The following is a 20,113-nucleotide window of genomic DNA, read 5'->3' as shown; positions in this document are numbered from 1 at the left end:
ATAGCTACACAGCAATATCCATTGACCTCAGAGACAAACATCAGCTGCCCTTCCTTGGTAAGAAGTCATTCTCTGCTGAGGGAACACTTTAAATGGCATTTTTCTATCAGTAGAACAATAAATGGAACATGGAAATTATTTCTTTAATGGCTTCCTCTGAAAAAAAATCAATGGCATTCAATCCAGTTCCAGCTGGACATCCCACAGTCGCTTCCCCAGCCATCATGTGCCTGTCTTCGGTTAATGGAGGTTTAAAAGAATATCCAGGATACCCCTCACTTTCATTGTTAAGCTCTCATCCTCATTCAGATGGGGAAGAAGGGTGGAAGGAGATCTGGGCTCAGGCACTTGAGTGAGATTTCAAAGCTGCTAAAGCACGGTGAAAAAGGAGTCAGGGACTACAAGCACTTCCCCTGCCACCCACCTGCTGGGAGGAGCAGCCTGTGGTCTGGCCAAGATCCCAAAGTGCCAGGATCTGCTCAGCAGACACTGTCAGTGATGTTGTAGCTGTGCCTCAGACTTCAAAAGGGTACAAATGAGGAAGAAGTGCTCAACTGCACCAAAGCAAAACCCCTTTGCGCAATAACCAGATGAATTTGGGGGGCAAGGGGGAGCATGGATGGAGCTACGAGGTGACTGCATGGAGAGGAAGAGAAGGAAAGTTCTGGGAAGAAAAGTGCAGGAAATTTAGTGTTACAGGTTTCCCCTGGTAGTACCATACATCCATCAGCTACTTCAAATCACACTGTGGAGTAAAAGTTAAGTTACTGACAGGAGGCACAGGGCATAGAGACAGAACAAGCAGAGCAGCTATGAATGAGCTGCATTAGGAAGGAGGGCACCAGCTGGCCACCTCAACCAGGACTGGGTTGCAGGCCGGCGGCTAAAGCAGTTTCAGTCCAGAGCTGCTAGCTCTGAGCTCTCCTTAATCAGCAGACAGCAATGCAATCCTCGCAGCAATTAGCCTTAATCCACGACATTTATGGACAATCACAGCTTTGTGCTGCATGAGTGAATCGATCCAGCATGAAACACACAGGCTTCGTCCCACCTCAGCCAGGCGCTTGGGGGACGATGCAGGCACACGTGCACTGCTTCATCTTGGGAACAGAGTGATAAATCTGAAGTCAGTGGGTTGTTTACAGGAGAAGAGGAAGGTCTGAATAGGATTGCTGAAAATTATCATCAGGAGCATGAACTGACAGCAAGGCAAAGTCCTCCTGGAAAGGGAGATGCAGTGCTGTCTCCTCAGCTGGCATCTGAAGCAGAGGGTCTGTGTGGGATTTGAAGGCTCCATCACACAGCGCTATTTGTCAGGGAACACCAATCTGCTGGCAGTGCTTTCTGCAGCCTCTCTCAAAAATCAAATCATTTTGCGCAAATGGAAGAATACCCAGCAAACAGGCTGGCATTTAATGAGGGTCTGCGATCCTCAGCGTGGGTGTTCAGTACCTGGAGCCTCAGTCTCTGCAAGAGTGGCTCTGGTGAGGCACAGCCACCTTTGGATTGGGTTCATGGCAGCTGCTGGGTGGCAGATGGCTTGAAGCTATGGGGTGGCACAGCAGGCAGCAGGGGCTGCAGCCCATCCCGCACCCCCAGGGCAGGGGATGCTCCCAGACACTCTCAGCTTTGGAGACGTGGTTCACCTTGCTGAGCAGCTTAGCCTTTCAGCTGGGACTGAAATTCCCCTACAAGCTCGAAGGCTCTGAGGAAGAGCAGATGGACTCTATGGTTTGTAAACCTCTCACCGCAACACCAGCAGAAGAGTAAGGGGGTCAAGTGCAGGGGCTTGTTTTGAATCCCATGCCAACCAAATGTTCTCGTAGACTCCCTGAGAAGCAAAACTCACAGAGGAGGATGTGCAGCTCTGGCTGAGTAGAACTCAGCTGCCATCTGCGTTGACCTCTACAGGGCTGCCTGTTAAGATGCTATCATACAAACTCAGTTCTGCTGCTGAGACATCAATGAGCGGGGACAGCAGGCAGCCAGGGACTTTCCTTGTTTGCATGAATGTGGCTGAACAGACAATATTATGTCTGATGAACACTACTGTCCCACAAGAGTCAGCACTGGAGGGATTTAACAGAAGGACACAAGCAATGCCTGCAGGACACAGGCATTTGGCTGAGGTATTGAAGTGATGCAGAGCTGGGACTCACACATTTGCTCAGCTCATACTACGTAAGTTGGAGAAACCCTTCCAGTGCTGTGATGCTCGTGGAGATCTGGACACAAGGCCAGTGTCACACTCGGACCTGCCGGAGGGGACATTAGTGCATACAGTGTGCCATCCTGACCACAGGCAAAAGCAGAGCTCTGCAGTTTGTTGCTTAATGCACAGCTCCACCAGTGAGGCTCACACTGCTGTCCTCTGGAACGTGCCAAAACGTCCCCGTGCTGCAACAGCCAAACCACTGTGCTGAAGAAAATGCAACACAAATGGTTCTGCATACTAAAGCAACGGTTGGTTCCCTGTGAAGGCAACAAAAGCTTCCGTTTGCTTCTGTCAGCCTTTTGGGGTTCAACAATCTCAAATAAATGGCACAGCCATTGAAAACCTATTGCAAGCTGCTCTAGCAGCCTGCCTGCCAAAAGCAGAACTTTGTAAAGAAGACACTGAGCTCCAGCTGGCAGAAACAAACCAGAAGCACACACATTTGCTGAGAAAGCTGAGGGCAACACGGCTGGCTTCTGCAGCAGGAAGATGAAAGGGGACTCCTGGCCCAGAAAGCCAGGGTTGGGGTGAAGGGTTTGAAGATGGGTGGAAGATGTGCCCAGGATCCTGCAGATGTATTGCACTGGAGATAAGGATGAGCTGGCAATTTAAATTAGGACATGCAAGGCTTTTCTTAAAAGAAACGAGGTGCTGTTTTCAGAGCATGTAGAACAGCCAGTGTAAACGGCAAAACTTCTCCACAACCATAAAATCTCACAAAACCCCCAAACCACAGTCAGGAAATTAAAGAGAATTCAGAGGAAAACCAACACTGAATGATTACATCCCTCTAGGGATCATACTGGGAAAAGATAGAAACGAACCAAGACCTTGATCTTCCCCACAGTCAGCCCCTTGCTCGGCGCTGCCTGCCACCAGCACGGGCTCCACATGTGGGCACAATGGAACTGGCAGGAGGGGACACCAGGAGACCCAGGAAACCCCTCACTTCTGGCTTAGTCTTTATTAGTTCCAAAACTGGAACCAAGTCTGAGCTAGCTGATGCCGCAGGCTTATTACACTTGCCTGCATTTTTCTTTTAATATATATGTATTTTTTTTTTTCTTACGCAGCCTCTGTAGTACAGTTTTTATTTTAGCTAATTAATCCCTGCCCACACATGCAAGAGACTCCAAAACACCCACAGACCAGAGGAAGGGGAAGGAAATGCTGGAATTGTTTGCTGAAATCTGGCACCGGGCTATTTTTTGCAAGGGGCCATAGGAACACAGTGTTCTCCAGAGAGCCTGAAAAGGGTGAGGTCAGAGACTGGCTTCTGCCACGAGGCCTCAGCACTGGGAGGGTTTTCTCTTTTGCAATTACATAATGTCTTTTCCATGCTGGAGTTGGTTGCTTCCAGATACCTGGAGGGAGTTCTGAAATGACACACTCAACAGCTTCATTAAAACAAAAAAAAAAGAGAGAGAGAGAGAAGAAAAAGCACTTCTGCTCAGAAAAAAAGCCCTGCAAAACCTCGTTTCCTGTCACAGTACCAGATGGGAGAAAAGCAGGGAGAAAAGGATCTTTATTTTTCCCTCTTTCATTTTTCCATTTCATCCATGTGTTGGCAAAGCACCGCCGTCACAGAGTGGTGGAAAGTTCGTTTACGGGAAACCTTCTGAAACTGGAGCAGCTCATAAAACTTTTAATACTGATCTGGTTAAAAATAATGACATGAGACCTGAATGCATTTTGGTTCAGCTGGGGCATGTGTTTTTGGCCTGTTTCTACACTTTGAGCAAATGATGATATAAAGGGCTATTTCAATAAGAAGAGGAGGGTGGAGAGGGGAAGGGAGAGTGAGTGAAAGGAGAAGAAGAAGGAGAGATAGAAAGGAAGAAAGAGAGAAAGAGAGACAGAAAAAAAGAGAAGGAAAAAGAAAAAGAATGAGAAAGAAGGAAAGAAAGAGGGAAATGAGAAAATAGAGAAAGAATCACAGAAGGACAAAGGGAGTTAGGAAGAAGTAAGGAAAGAAGAAGAAGGTCAAAACAGGAAAGGGGAAAAGGGGAGAAGGGGAAAAGAGAGAGGATGAGAGGGGAAAAGAGAAAGAAAAAAAGAAGGACACTCCTAGAAAGGAAAAGCAGAGCCACAGTGAGAAGTCAACACCCTCCTTTTCTCATTTCCTTGTCCGGTGATGCAGACCAGGAAATGAGAGGTGCTGACCCTGCAGTGCCAAACCCTTTAGTACCCTTGCTCACAGACACACAGCTTAGTAGGGCCTTCAGATGATACAGACCAAAAGTAAAGCACCTACAACACCATCAGAAAGCTTTTGTGGAAGGAAGAATGCCAACTTTTCATTTCTGAATGCAGACAGAAGGTGAATATAGTTTGGGTGCTGGAGCAGAATCTCAGGCACCGAAGGATTGATGAGCCCTGCATCTAATTGCAAGCTATGCAGCCAGGTGGCCACAGCTTGTGAACACCACTCACATCTGGAACCACAAAATGATTTTGACTCCACATGACTGCCTGTATGAACGCTCCAAGCAACTTTTTTGAGCAGTTGGAAAAATGACGGCACCCCTGAATGAAATGGAGGAGTCACGTCTCCATCCCATCCGAGGTGTGAGTGCCTCTGAATCCAAAGGGTCCACCTCACAGCCCTTCTCTGCACCTTGCTCCACAGAGTTGAGCCTCCACACTGATGTCTTATGTGTGGAGATAAAGCAAGGGAACATTCGCTCAAGCATCCTCCGAACATCCACCAATTCTCTGGGGCTTCTTTTTCCAGTCCCGTGGCCTTTCTTTCCTTCCTCTGCTTTTCCTGAGATCCATGGGAGTGCAAGGTAATGTGGTTTCCCAATGGGACTAGCACTGAGAGTGGATTTGCCTAGTCTGAGCATCCAGGCAGGTGGAGTGACTTGGACAAAGGTGCAGGGAGTCTCTTAACAACAACAGTGAGGTGTCCCCAGAGGTTAAATGGCTCAGCAACTCCACGTCTACCTGCTCCATGAGCTGGGTTTACCTCCCAGCTTTGGGGGGAGGAAAGCCAAGCAGCACCCTGGAGGGGCAGAGCAAAAAGAGCAGGAAACAAAGAGAAAGCTGGTGACAAACAGTTCATTCTCTTCTCTCAAAGGCTTTTCTGCGTGACTTCGACTGTAGCAACAGGAAATCTCTGTACTAATGTATTCCTACCACCAAGCACACGAGGGGCCTATGTGTCTCTGGAGTGCCTACAATGAATCATTTGTTGTCCTTCCTCATGCTTTTCAGTAGGAAGAAGCTACACATTTGACCTTATAAAAAACAGCAACTTGCCCAGGAAGATGTGGCCAGAAGTAGCCCAGCTCTTGCTGGCAGCCTCAAATACGCTGGAGAGCTGTGGGCTGCTGCTGTGCTGCTGAGTGCTGTATCAGCATTTCCAGATGAAGCTACTGTTTTCGAGGCTGCTATGAATGAGCCAAGAAAGAAAATACACAATCTGCTTGAGACAAAAGGAATCTGCCCCCCAAAATACTACTCCCTTAAATATATATAAAAACAGTACAGCAAGTATTGGTCGTCAGTACTTAAAGACTAGAACTCAATGTTCTTTTTTTAAAAAAGATCTTTTTATCATGAGAACTGGACCCACAGAGTTGTAGAATTATTTAAGTTTGAAAAGACCTCTAAGATTATCTAATCCAACCATTATACTGCCCAATAAAACTTGTCCCTAAGTACTGCATCTGCCCTTTCCTAAAACGACTCCAGGGATGGTGACTCCACCACCGCCTTGGGAACCTGTTCCAATGCCTGACTACTCTTTCTCAGAAGAAATAATATCCAACCTTAACCTCCCTCAGGGCAACTCAAGGCCATTCCCTCTTGTTCCATCGCTAATTACACAGGAGAAGAGACCAATTCCCACTTCACCACAACCTCCTTTCAAGGAATTGCAGAGAGAGATAAGTTCACCCCTGAGTCTCCTCCAGTTCCCTCAGCCACTCCTCATAAGACCTGTGCTACAGACCCTTCACCAGCTTCGTTGCCCTTCTCTGAACATGCTTCAGGGCTTCAATGTCTTCCTTGTAATCAGGGACCCAAAACTGAACACAGCACTTGAGGTGTGGCCTCAGCAGAGCTGAACAGAAAGGTGTTTCTGATACAAGCCAGGATATTCTTGGCCTTCTTGACTGCCTGGGCACACTACTGGCTTCTGATCAGCTAAGAGTTGACCAACACTCATAGGACCTTTTCCTCCACACAGTTTTTCAGACACTCTGTCCAAAGCCTGCAGTGTTGCCTGGAGTTGTGGTGGCCAAAGTACAGGACTCTGCACCTGGTCTTGTTGAACTTCATGCCATTGACTTCAGCTCATTGATCCAACCTGGTGTCCTTCAGTAGTGCCTTCCTACCTTCTGGCAGATCGACACTTCCCCCAGATTGGTGTCACCTGGAAACTTACTGAGGGTGCACTCAATTCTCTTGTCCAGATCATTAATAAAGACATTAAACAGGACAGGCACCAATATTGACTCCTGGGGATCACCTCTCATGACCAGCTGGATTTAACTCTATTCATCACCACTCCCTGGGTCTGGCCCTCCAACCAGTTCTTTACCCAGCAAAGAATGTACCTGTCCAAGCTCCAGTCTGCTAGCTTCTCCAGGAGAATTCTGAGGGAGACGGTGTCAAAGACTTGTCTGAAGTCTAGGTAGACTATGTCAGCAGCCTTTCACCCATTTGCCAGGGGGCCATCTGGTCATCGAAGGAGGTACTGTCGGTCGTTAGAACCTGCTGGCTGGGCGTGACCTACTGGCTGTCCCCTACATGCCATGTGATGGCACTCATGATGATCTTTAAGGTAAGCTTCTCAAGAAAATGAATCAAAAAGCTTATTTCTTGTTTGAAAATTGCTAACATGACCAATCCAAGGCTCGGTGAGGTCATTAGGATTAAGTGAGGAAGAAGAAGGATGAAGGTACATCTCTGCTGAAACATCTGCACAGTGAGCAGCCACTACAATAACCTCTTCAATAATGAAAGTACTAATTAGGATTACCAGAAGGAATTAGTCATCCCAAGGAAGTTGATTTTCACTGTTTGTCAAGAAAAAGATTTGACAGCACTTACTTAGGACATCTCTGCCCTTTCCCAGATCTCTGTAAACCTGAGAGTGCTTGGGGAAATCTTTAGGGAAGTCAGCACAGAACGTGAAAGCCCATTCAAGTCATGTGTATATCACTAGATGCTGGGATGATGCTGGAAACTGGGTCTGTGCACTGTGACTAGCTACAGTTTCTCACTTGGGCATAGCAAAGCTGCCCATTCAACAGACATGTCAGAAGCAGAGAGATATTGCTTGTGACTATTATACTAATAGTGGCTTGCAAGTGTAGCAATCATACAGAGGGGAATAGGTACCAACAACCCGTCCTCTGTACTCTGAGACTCAACTTTGGAGTCAAGACCCAAGGAATGACATACATGCCTGCAGACCTCACTCATCCTTGCTGAGGGCTGACAAGCACAGGGGCAGTGCAGGCTCTGAACCTGAACATCTCATGTTTCATGTCATCTCACTGAAAATATTTTGGTTTATGATCTCAATTATCTGTTAACTGAAATCCCACCTCTTGGATATCATGAAACTAACCAATAATGAATAATAAGCTGTGCTGCCGAGGCACTTTATAGAGTGATTCATATTAAATAAGAGATTGGGTAGCCAATATAATAGTTTGCCAGATTAACACATGCCCCATTAACACACTCTTATTTGTGGCTGCTTTGGAAACATCATTGCATTCAGTAATTAGTTAAGTGTGAGACAAATAAAACTTAAAAAAAAAAAGGAAAAATTTGGGGTATGAGTGGGTCTTGTGCCTTATCCAAGACTGAAGGAGAATTTAAAGATTTAATTACAGCTAATGAGAGCCTATTTCAAAGCTGCAAAGCTCTATTTGCAGCCTAATAGTGCACAGAAGGAAACAGTGAAGTGCGATGCTCTCGTGGGGTCTTGAAGCACATTGCTCTGGGAACACGTTCAAAACCCAAAGGGAAGTAGAGAGTGATCCAGAATTCAAAGGGCAAAGGTGAATGCTGCCATGAGATGGTCACTTCTATTCCAGCCTCTGCAAGTTAAAATTCCTCTGTAGATCTTCTGAGAATTACCAAACTCAAACAAGCTTATGGCGAGCAGAGAATCTGAATAAATATCCTCCGAAGAGCCAACACGGTTTGCAGAGACTGTTTATTTATGAAATAGTAATGTGGTACTGATGACAGCTGCTAGAGAGCAAAGACCTCTGTAACATGGTGGGGAGGCGGCCAGAGCATGGACAGCAGCCTGGCCTGTGCGGTGACCATGGCAAAACCCCACGGATAAAAGCCCTGGTTGTATTTCCCTCCATTTGTGTTTTCTTCCTCCCGCTACTGCTTTTTGAATTCTCATGATATTTTTAAGACCTCAGGCTCCAATTTGGGCACAAACAAGATAATCAGATGTTTGCAAACTTCTCCACCCTGAGCTTTCAACTGGTGTAAGGGTTGACATCTCCATAAGATCAGAGACCCAGCTCACATTGAAACCTCTCAAAATAATTCTTATCAGTCAGTTCCACAGACTGCGGACATTCCTCTTTCTAGGCAACTGTGGGATACATCAAAATGTTTCCTTCTCACTGTGCATGTAAAGAAAGCCTGCAGCACTGGAAGACATTAAGAGAGAACACAGTAGGTGAGGATATCGAAGGTCTGGATTGATCTTGATCCCCCCAGAACAGGTCGCTCAGGGAGGCTGTAGGTGATCCCTGCCTGGAGGTGTTCAAGGCCAGGCTGGATGGGGCTGTGAGCAACCTGGTCTAGAAGGAGATGTCCCTGCCTATAGCAGGGGGTTGGAACTACATGATCTTAATGGTCCCTTCCAACCCAAACCATTCTCTGATTCTGTTCTGTGATTGTAAATGTGAACCAGCTGCTTATACAAACCTCCTTGGTGGAAAGGGAAATGTAAGATGCAGTCAGGATTTGTACAGTTCTTTATGATCCTTGTAAGAAAGGCATGCAGGCCTATTTATCTCACAGTACTCTAAAATCACATCAAATATACGACTGGTGTGAAACGTTCACTAACAAAGGGATCAACCACCAAAATAACTACAACATGAATTACTTTCTACCTGGAAACTACCAGAGGTGTTACGTTTCCACTTGTTGGGAAATGCTCAAATGCATCTCAACAAGTCTTGAATGAATTTGTTGCTTGACATTTCTCTGCATAGTAAGAACCTGTTTCAATTGATACCTTTGCAAATAATCAGTTGCAGCCAGTTCAAAGGAAATTTAGAAAATCATTTCATGTTGAATAATTACAGAGGCCCTAGTATAGCATATTCCATATTTTGGTGGTCATGGATGGACTCACAGCTTGCAGTGCAGACTGAACATGGTTTTTCAATGCATCGTACGAAGCATGCGACACCGAGTTCAGATTTGGAAGCAATCTGAACACACGCATTTCACTTCCTTACAGAAAATCACACAGTAGAAACACTGCAGTTGGAATGATGATGGAAAGGTGTGAAAGGTTGCAAAGAAGGTGGAACAGTACATTCATACAAACAGAACATTCATATGAAAAGCAAAAACATCTATAAGGTGCTTTGCCATTTAGTTTCCAGACCCAGTTTAAAGAGTGAGGGGTGCTGAATGTGGGAAATTATTTACATTTTGAGGGATTGATACAAACTGGAGAATAATCCTTATGACATCAACTAATAGATTTTTTTGGAGGCCAAATATGAAAATCAGTTCATCAGGACATCCTTACTGCAGTAAAAATGACTGTCCCACAGGTGCCCCTCATAAGCTTTCTAATATAAAGAACAGTTACATCTCTCCGGGCTTTTTATTCAGTGCCCTCAGGATGCTGTGTCACACACAGGCAGCAAACCCATCCCTTGCAGCGTGTGGTGCAGTGGATTATCTTGGAAAATCCTACCTCAGCGGAGCATCAAGAGGTGATGCATGAATCCATGAGTCAAACACCAGCAGCAATCCCTACCACGCTCATATGATACTACGTGCTGGAGGTGGTGATTCAGAACAGCTTGTCTCACAGATCCAGCCCTCTGGTCACCCCTCAGGGTACGGCTTCTGAAACCAAGGTAAAAACCCCAACTTCATCAAAACCCTAAAGCTCTGTTTAATGGACTGCTAAATAGAGCTTTGAATCATCTTTAAAACCAAAGAAAATGACAGGCTGGACTTCTGTTTGCTTTTTTGATCTTTCTTAGGACATATGTTTGACAATAATGTTCTCTTGCCAACAAGTTTCTACTAAGGTTGAAGGGCATAACCTGAAATTTGTTAGTTGCATAATGGCATTTGCTTAAAAACAAACAAGCAAAATTAGATGCCAGACATAATAAACCGCCTTTCCAAAGGTACTTAATCTATCCTGCAGCCAGCAGAGTAACCAGCAGTCCCTCTGCAAAGCTGTTCTGCCAAGCCCAGCAATGGCCCTCCCAGTTCCTACCAGCAGCACCCGTTGCCATTAGCAGTGGAGCCGAAAGTACCCAAGCCCAGCCTTGGAGCTGGGATGTTTGATACTTCCATTCTGCCTCTCATCAAAAAGTCTGGTGGGATACATTGCATGGGAGCCATCAAAACACTCTATGAGCCTTGCAGAGAGCTGGATGCTTAAGTATTGGAGAGCTTAGCAACAAATGCTGCGTACACAGAGCAGGTAAATCATTTAACAACTTCTCTGTGTTTATTAGCCAAAGCAAATATTCACAGTGTTATCTGCCAACAGCAGAAGGTGTATTTTTCTGTTTGGACCAGTCAAGAATTCTCTACTTGACTACAGCATAACTTTGTTTTCTTTTCCAGTTGTGGAGAGAAAAAAATGATATTATACCAAACTGGTGTCTACTGCCTAGCTGTCCCTGAAGCCAGAGGCCAACCCAAGCAAAGAACACCCTTGGATTTCCTGATGCCTTCCTGTTCCCCTCTGCTTTGCACTGCAAGCAGGTGCCATTCCCTAGGAAGCTCAGAAATCTACACACAACCTCTTGGAGCTCAGCTTCTCGTGGTGATACACAAAAATATTTCCTGCTCCAGAGACTGATTAGGTTGAGCAGAACTTGTCCTTATCAGTATGCTGCTCACGTGTGAAAATAATTATTCCTTTGACACTTCATTCAGTTCTATTCTGCTCCTTTCCGTACGTACTGGAACTCAGCACGAAATATAGCGTCTGAGATATTAATGCAGAGCAAAACATCCATGTAAAATGTGCAGATAAAGAGTTTGAAAGGTGTGTGAAGCTCCATCTTCCAAAGTTTCAGTGTGCTATAAGGCAACATATAGGTCTGGAAACTGGGAAAAATCATTTTGGTTTTGATGTCCAAAACAGGCCTACCCAAACAATCTAAACCGATACATGTGCTATAGCCTTCACCTTAGACACACATCTTCCAGTTAGGTGCTGCAAGACTGAGGTCTCCTGTGCCTTAAAGGAAAACTGTCTCCTGATACAGACCAAATATACCAGGGACATCACAACCACCCTGCACAGCACGCTGGTTCACTTCATCTTCTGGATGAAACACCTCAAGTGGCCAACAGCCACTGTGCCCTCCTCCCTCACAGACATCACACCATTGCAGATCCACATCCACTGCTGCTGTACTATTTCCACAAGAGTAGCAAAGCTGTGACAGATCACAAGATGGAACGTGGGTCTGTGTCTCATAACAACACCTTGAGTATGCTTTCCACCTGCTACACCATACAGTTTCCATGCACTGACTTATGGTAACTGTCTCAATTATCCACCAGTCCACCAGAGTGTTTTGCAATGTGCAAGCACAAATCCTGATGACTCCTTGGTGTCAAGGGCTGCCACATCATTATGGGCTGGCCTGCTGCTTCTGATCAGTTACCTAGTAAAACAAAAAGGATCTGCCTACGTGCTCAGCAGCTGGTGCGCACATAATTAGCTGCCTGACCTCAGCCACTGCATGTGAAGGTTAAACACAAGAGCGGATATGAACTTTGGACACTCATCAAAGATACACTTGTTAACACCAGAAATGTTGAGAAAGGATATAAACATAACTGCAAGGAAGGCCACAGAGAGGAGTCCTAAAACCTCTACTCCCATAGAACCTCATCCAAATGAGCTTTACCCAAAGGGGCCATGACATGAGTTTTATTGCTCCTATGCACTTGTTTTGCATTTGAAGCTGCTTTACTGAAGAGCTGCTTTTCACACTGAAGCAAACTCAGGAGCAGGCAACAGTGCAAGACAGCTGCATGACTGCCATTTTCCTGCATGCTCTTTACTGCTGTCAAATATATTTTCTGTCCTTTTCTTAGGTCTCTCCAACAATTTTCTGCTTCTGCTGGAATATGCAGTTAGGTTTATTTACGAGATCCAGGTGGTATGCAGTGTTTCAGCTGCACTGTTAATGATGAACAAGAGCAGCAGTCCTCAGCCTCTGCAGGCAGGGTAACAAACCTGAGAGCAGGTCAGTGTTTAGGGGTATGGGTGAAGAGTCTTACGGACAGAAAAAAGAAGAAATATCTATCAGCTCCCTTTTGGTTTCCCATTTGCTGTATTTTTTAAAATTAGATCTAACAAAATAATTAAAAAAAAAAAAACGAGACTAGAATTAAACTAAAAAAGGTATTGAGAAAAAAACCTAGTATTTCATTATTACTAGTATATTATTATTTCTACTTTATTACTTACAATCTCACTAAAACATTAGCTTACACTAAGAAACCTTCTGGACTCCCATTTCCACTGATTCCTTCTGCTAAGGGATTTCTTGTCTTTCAGTCCTCCTTCCCTAGGAAGAAGGAAATCAATGTGAGCAGTGCAGAGATAAACTCTCCTCTTAACTCCAGTAATGGGAAGCAAACAAAGTAACGTCGTTCTGAATGACTGTGGGATAAGAAAGTGGACAAATGTTTTAGTCTGATATGTTTCAAAGCCTAAAAGCTCTTCCTCCAACAAACTCCGCATCTGCCGCAATTGTCTTTATCTCATCCTTCATCCACACAGAGGAGGGAGTGCCAGGCCCGACGCTTCCTATGAGCATATATCATTATTGTTAATGTACCACATCCCTCGTTATGCCTCCCCATACAATGAGGGGTTGACGTGATACTCTGTGTGTCTGTTCTCCTCTGACATCAGCTCCGGGCACTGCCACCAGCACCAGCCCCACCTTGAACATCTCCAGCTCTGCGAGAAATGTGAGCAATGCCCTGCAACAACTCACGTAGCTTCCCATTCCAGTTGTAATCTAAACAGTGCATAAAATAAACAGGTTGTGCCTTACATCATCACCACATCACTGTGTCCTGAATCAGTTCTTATGCTGGGAAAACTCCCATGGAGTCAGAGAGAGTTTGCCTTGAGTGAGGGCTTTGGGATAAGAGGACAGAAGAAGTTTCAATCAACAGCATTTCAGGGCATACCTGAAGGGGAGAAAGTCCAGGGAAGTGATGAAAAGGGTTTTTATTAGCTGAATGGGCCTGACCCCATAGGCAAAGGATAAAATCTGATGCAGCAAAGTGGTCACCCTTAGCCTGAACTGAAATGGATCAGCTGCAGAGATAAGGTCAGCTTGCGTGGCCTTTGATCTCCTGGTTACCTCACTGGTGAGGGTGTGTTGAAAGATGAGAGCCCTTAGCCAGAAAATCCTCTGTCAGCTGCCTAAGCATAAGCATACAGAGCTTTATCTTCCTCTCCAGAAGCCTCATCCCAGCATCGCAGAGCTAAATCAGCAGCAGCCTGTCAGGATAAAAGCTATCCCGATGAGTGCATGTGCCACCTCCTGTAAGAAGGGCCTTCACTAGCCCTGGAGGTACAGAGTATACAGAAGGTTTTTCTTCTGTGCTTATGGATCAAACCATCAACCTTAAATCCTCAACACAAGTCACCAGCGCACTGCTGAGGCTTAGAAGTATGGCACAGTAGGGACAGCCCACTCTTCCCTACAAGGCAAGCCATCTGGACAGAGCAGCAGATTCTGTCTTGCACTGAAAAAACAGAGCTCTGGTAAGAAAAACACACTAAGCAGCACTTTCAGGCCCAAATACAGGTACGGAGGGTATTTATTTGGTTATTTCTAGCAGCTCCTGTTCACTCAGTATGAAATTTCTGATGCAAGATGCTTTCCTGAAGGGTCAAAGGATTGGTGAGCTGCCTTTAAGCAGAGCTGTCATGCTCACATTGCAATACTGTCAATTTATCTGAAAGAAGTTACAAACTCATATTCAATGGCACCAAGTAGAAAAGGAGATCTGAATCCCAGCTCTGGTGAAGCCTTGCACAGAAAGCTCCCTATGCCTGCACACCCCACGTGTACAGCTGGCCAGCTTTCCAATCGTCCTACAGGAGAGGATCTGCAACTGGAAAAAATAAGTTACAGTAATATTTGCCTTTCTTGGCCAGGTTTGAAATGTTATACGGCAGACTAGGAGTTTCATGAGCTGTTATCTATTTCCCTTGTGTGGGGATTTTACACGAAGGCTTTATAACAAAATGGAACTAAAGGGATAACGAGTATAACGGTAGAAGTCTATCACCTTGCAGCTTGATCCACAAAGTTTTTCCTTGCTCTAACTATTGATAAATCACTTCTTATCCTCAGTTAAAACTTCCCAATAAGAATTTTCAGAGCACTGTGCCATCCCATTGTAAGCAGCATTTAAATGCTTCTACTGACAGAAGAGATCTGGGTGACTAGATCTTGTTAGCAGACATCCAAGAAGGTCGGGCAGCCCTCCTTGCTCTCAATCTCCCGTATTCTCTCTTCTCAGTTTGGGGTCCTGTGTACGGACGAGTCTGTCGTTCTCAGCTCTCAAACTATGGAGAATAAATACTGTCTAGCATTTGCAGCACCAAGGAAGAACAGTGTGGCTTTTCAAGGCTGTGCCCAGGCGCGATGCTGTGTTTTGCACAGTGCAGCTGTTCCATTGTGTCGTTCAGAAAAAAGTTCCCAAAAAACTACAGAAACATTTTGCTGGGTCACCTACAGAGATTTCATCTGCATGCCATAAATAGGAGTGACTGCAATAGGTTAACCAAACAATTTTGCAGACCTTAATAAGCAGGACACATTCTGCCTTGAAACTCTTCTATTCCGATAACTGGCAGATGGCCCAGTTACAGGTTTATGATTGCGATGCTTTTTCACTGCAATAAGCCATTCTGTGCTATTGTAAAGTTGCCTCATTGTTTTCAAGTTGCTGAAATGATCTCCACATCTATACGTGATCTTTTAAATGCCAAACCAAAGGACAAGTTAAAAACAAACAATAGTATTCCTCTGGAATGTGTTGGTTGGTGCCTTTAACATGTATAATTTTAATCTGGGAAATACTGGCTGCAATTTCCAGGAGATCTTCAAGAAAATCCAGTAATCAGTAGAGCTCTCTTCAAAATAAATTCTCTTTCAGACCAACTACATTGCTTGAGTCATTTTAAACAGTGAGAAGTAAAGGTCAAGCATATTTTGAACTGTAATGTTACTTCAGATAAGAAGGACTAAAGGCTTTGTTTTGTAAGTGTCCAAACAAGATACGTTGCTATTTCTGAGTTTTTAAGGGAAGAAGAAGTGAATGATGGGTGAAAATAACTTTTTCAGGCAGGAGACACCACTGAGCCCAGCTCCTTCTGCAGCCATGACCAATTTTTGCAGGATTAGTGTCAAATGCTGACCTCCTCAATTACAGTGATACATAAAGTATATTAATTGCCCAAGATATTTTTACTTAGGACTCAGAACGATGATGTTTAACTTCTACTCTCAGGCCTGCTTGCTGTCTTAGGTCTTGAATAAGGTGGTTTTACCTCTTGAAGCCTTCATGTCCCCCTTTTACTTTTTCTCCATCCCCACTCTCCTATGGCTGCCTCCTCAGATGAGTCTCCAAGCCTGGTAGAGCAGGAGGGCTCTCCCACCACAGCGCTGCTGGTGTAAAGTTTCTTGCCTGGATGTCAGTGTAATGTCATTAATTAACATAGTCAAATTTGAACACGCGTGTCCTTTTTATGTCTGTATTTCTAAATCTTGATGGCCACTCAGGACTTTCAATCCGCCGCTTGACACAGTCCATCGACCAACTTTGGGAACACAACAAATATTAAAGAAGAAAAAGGGGGACCAGGGCTGCAACTGAGCTCTTCCTTTGCGGCTGTCCCATAGCAGACAACACAGTAATTTATTCATCCCCAGGACTCACGCTCAGTAGCCTCTTCATTGTGGCATGACGCACTATTAAATACGGATAATGGTGAATGGAACTGCAGGCAGCAAACAAATAGCTATTGGGAGCTGAGACCGGCTGCTAAATAGGCCCTTATGAGGCCAGTGCCACTGGGCCCAGGACTTGGATGCCCCATTAGCTCCATCACAGGCCGGAGAGCTGGCCTGCAGCCCGTGTTGGAGGGAGACAGATCTTTCGTCAGTGCACAGAGGAGGTTTTCATGTCTCCAGTGATGCAGATGACATACTCCCACAAATCCGTCCTGCTTAACAATGTGTACAATTCAGCAGCAACTCCAATGAAGCCTGATTTTCCACTCATTCATGGCGCTTGCTCCTAGACTGTAATGCAGCAGTTCCTCCCTCCCCACTGTGACAGTCTCCCACCTCCCTCTTCATCGAAAACACCTTGCTTTCCCTATATCCCTGTGTTGACCATGGTAAGATGTGTGGGACCAACTCAGCCTGGCTAGTCATTTTGTTTCTGTCACTGGCCAGCAGCCAGCAGAAGCCTTCCATCACAAGGCGCATCTGTGCCAGCCTCACATGGCAGCAGCACTACGGGTGTGCTCAGTGTCCCCATCCCCAGGCTTCCACACAGTTGCCTGAGGTTATAACATGTCCTACAGCACCAATGGCTCTTTCCAGAGAGGCTGCATCTTCATTCATAGGCTCTTGTGAGGGAAGATTCAGCTGGAGCTCATTTGTGCAGTCTGCTTCACTCCGCGCACGCCTTGCAGCTCTTTGGGAGCTTACTGCTCCGTGGGACAATGAAGCCAGACTCTGCCAAGCTGGGCCAAGGGAGGTTCCCCACCAGAGAGCAGAGTTCACAGTCCTGTAGCTCGAACACCTGGGGAAAGCCTCCCCGCCATGCACGCACCTGCAATGCAGACCAGAGCCCTCAGGGCAGCCTGCAAACCAAAACATCACTGTGAGGCCTACCCCTCTCACACTGCTTGCTTTTTTCTCTTCTCTGATGTCATCTCCTGGTGCCATCCCAGAAATAACATGGACAAATTCTTGGCTTGCTATTTTTGGCAGCTCCTCCCACCTAGGAAAGAGGGAGATTACACTGTGGGCTATTCAGGCAAGCTGGCATGCCGGCCACAAACACGCTTTCTAGCCCATGCGGCTCTAATGATAAATCCTGGCCAAGCTGAACAGACTGTTTCAACTTCAGAGCTTGCTTGGAACGGCCAACACTGTGCTAGACAAACCGCCTATGCATTTGGAAGGTGCTATTTATTTATTAAGTCTATTTAATGAGTAGAAATAGAGCTGTGCGGTGGGCACGGTGACCGAGGGTGGCTGGCGTAGGGCGAGAGGCCCCTGGCACGTTACGTGCCCTTCACCTGGCACTGCCACCTGCACGGCACAGAAACCAACCTGAGTGACTGATCAACTTCTAATTGGCACGTAATTAGCAAGAGGTAGATGTCAACTGGCAGAGAAATCAAATGAGGCCATTTATGGACACCAAGCCGCAAAGGAGCCTCCTGTGTCCCATCTGGCATGTCCTGAAGAAGTAAAACTTGGAAATAAAAACATGCAGTGTTTCACTGGATTCCCAGAGGAGCTGCATGCTGTGCATGGAGCACATTAATGCTTAGGCCTTTAAATGCAACTCTGTGTAATTGTGGTAAATGAAAGAACATTTTCTTACTCTAGGTTTACATGGCTTTTACGTGGAACCAGTTCTAGGAGTTTGTCTCCAGTGACAACAACAGCATCCTTGGATTTTACTTTATACAGTGCCCACAAAAACAGCAAATGGTATGGAATTGAGAAAAACAAGGCTGGTCTGAAGAAAAAACTACAGATTGCTTTGAAGTTGATGAGTATTTAAATGACCAAAAGCCCCTGTTCAAGAACAGCTTCGGCTGCAGCTTCCCAAGGAGGGAATCTCTCATTTAAACACCGTCCCCATTTGAAGACATATTGAGATGTGGTATGTCTGAGCTCACTGGCTCTAAAACCCTGTAAATTAATCTTCTGAGTTCCTTCGGAGCCTGTGTCTCAAATGGTTGGGCTGGAAGATTTTTATGGAAAGTACACGGGAACATTCATGCTCATGTGTAATAGATGGGTTGCACCCAAACAAATCTTTCCAGGCCTAAAGATGACATATTAAATCACCCCTTTCAGGGCAGCAAACCTACCGTTTGGTCCCGAAGGTCTACCTCTATCCCAGATGAAACTTGTTTAGACAACAGGATTAAGCTTAAAGTAGAGCCATCTAGATCCTACTCCAATTTCACAGTTTTACAAATACCAGCACTGCTCCAACCCAAGAATTTGGTTCACCTGATTACAAATATTCAAGCCAGACATAACACATTTGGATCTGGATACAGGCAAGAATGTCCCAAAAGAGGAGGCTGGCCAATTTGCAGCTTTGATTCAGAGCCTCCTCGTATTGCAGCTGGTGTTATAAACAGGATTAACGACTTAACATCTATAACACTTGCACAAACCAATAAATCTGTACCTCAGGATGCATGAGTCCTAACAGCATCACAGAAAGTGATCTGGGAAGTCTGAGATCTTCAGAGCCAAACAGGGACATGCAGGAGAAATATTTCTGTGAGTTTCTGGGTCCTGATGCAGACCTGATTGTCACTCAGGTCCCATCATTGTGGATTACAGCTGAAAAAAACTTAAGCAGAATATGTATGTCTTACTCTAAGACCTATTTCCTAATCCTGCCTTACGGAGCTCATACTTTCTGCAGCACAAGCTAACTGTGGATAAAAGAGCAAAATCCCCCAAATATCAGGAAATCGTGGAAAATTCAGAGAGGCATGATGAAGTGGTCCAAAAAGCTGCTGACCTGTAGATACTACTGTGAAAAGGGCCCAGATGTCGTGGGCCAGAAAATCACAACACAGCTCTCCCATCTTCAAATACTTGAATTTTCAGCCTTCCGAGTACTCTTGAAGATGCTGAATCACAATGACCAACGGGGCTGCCAGCAAGTAATTCTGTTTGCTTTGTGAGAACACTACATTGCCCTAAAAAAACCACAACTCTGCACAGGAGTGATAATCCTATTGAATATTGCAAACAGTTTCCTATGAAGGAAGGCTGCAAGGACTTTCATTTCAGTCCTCTGCTGCAAATGCCCATAATATTCCTGAATTTTCTGAGCTGCGAGTTTTCACACTGCTTTCTCTGCCAGTGTTGGCTTTCATTATTTCTTTTAAATATAAACTTGGAGCTAAACCCTTTCAGATGTTTCAAGTTACAAATGTGTGGAAAAGATATAATTTTCTACAGTAAGAAGAAAGTTCTCTGTGTGAGTGTGAGAGAGACACACAGGAGGAAAGAAGCAGGGAATAGATCAAAAATGGCAATACTTTGAAACCTGAAACTTGGCACAGGTATGGGTCCTGACAAAGTGTATGTTCTGCTAAGTTTAGAAGAAATTGTGGTTGTAAAATAAAGCTAGGAACAGTTGAGAGTGTGCCATAGTGCACTGATAGTGGAGGATACTGCTTGGATTTAGCTGCTACGTTAACCCACGCAGGCTGAAGATGTGTGCTGAAGGGCTGCTTTTCTCATCTCAAGCAGCAATTGCAAGTAAGGACCCTAGAGGACTACAACCAAACTCTTACAGCAGGAAAGGGAAGGGAAAAGGAAAGAGAATGGGAATAGGAAAGGAAAAGGGAGAGGAAAAGGGAAAGGG

The 20,113-nt window shown here is 45.2% G+C and overlaps 1 long non-coding RNA gene across 3 annotated transcripts in view; it reads right to left on the bottom strand.

Annotated features, from left to right (window-relative positions):
• LOC122187719 overlaps positions 1-20,113 on the bottom strand; it is a 135,450-nt gene that overhangs the window by 76,865 nt on the left and 38,472 nt on the right. The window lies entirely within an intron of this gene.

The sequence above is a fragment of the Lagopus leucura genome, unplaced genomic scaffold (genome assembly GCF_019238085.1).
Source record: "Lagopus leucura isolate 7727_CA_CO unplaced genomic scaffold, USGS_WTPT01 Super-Scaffold_100050, whole genome shotgun sequence".
Taxonomy (NCBI): domain Eukaryota; kingdom Metazoa; phylum Chordata; class Aves; order Galliformes; family Phasianidae; genus Lagopus; species Lagopus leucura.
This window is presented reverse-complemented; position numbering and strand designations above follow the sequence as displayed.